Here is an 826-nt window from a genome sequence, read left to right on the forward strand (position 1 = left end):
TTTTATCTCCATTAAATAATACAAACTGTGATGACTCCTTCTAGAGGGGATTTTGGAGAATAGGTTGTATGTATTTGTGTCCCTTTGGGTTTCCTTTGGGGTTTCCTTATTTTATTATATGTATATATTATTATGCTCGGACCGGTTATCTTCGCAGCCGGATTTCGAGTCTTGATATTCCCGTTTTTGACACTCTTTATATATATGATCTTGCGTTAGCTTATCCTTTGCTCGTTGTGTTAGTGATCGGAGTGTTGCGCTTTCGAGTTGCGGTTTTTGTTTACCCCTTTTTCTACAAGGCTCCTAGTTATAATCAATCATTCATACTACTATACGTACTAAATTTTTGTTTTAGAGGTCGTAATACCTTGCCATCTCTGACTTATGACTTAAGCATAAGTCTCTGTATGGTAGGGTGTTACAGGTGGTGCTGAATTCTGAATTTTTTTTTCTTAAGAATAAAATATTACAACAATAAAACAATATATTTATTCGTTTATTAACAATGGGTATATAACAAATAGAAACCTTTATTGCCTTAAATGAAAATACATATTTTTATCTAAAAAGAAAATAAAATCCAATTTATTATAGGTCCATGATGATGTTAACACTCACTAGTGATAATAAAATAATTAACCAACAAAATCTTAAAACTTATCACGCAAGCTTTCTTGCATCCTCCCTGCATAATAGTAAGGATGACAACACTATTCAAACTCACAAATATTTATTCCATTTCTATTCATTTAAAATAGGTTTTTTATAAGGCAAAATCTTAAACGAAATCGAATTTAGATAATATTTATTTTTACCAATTACCAAT

This window comes from Arachis ipaensis, chromosome B01, assembly GCF_000816755.2.
Source record: "Arachis ipaensis cultivar K30076 chromosome B01, Araip1.1, whole genome shotgun sequence".
Taxonomy (NCBI): Eukaryota; Viridiplantae; Streptophyta; class Magnoliopsida; order Fabales; family Fabaceae; genus Arachis; species Arachis ipaensis.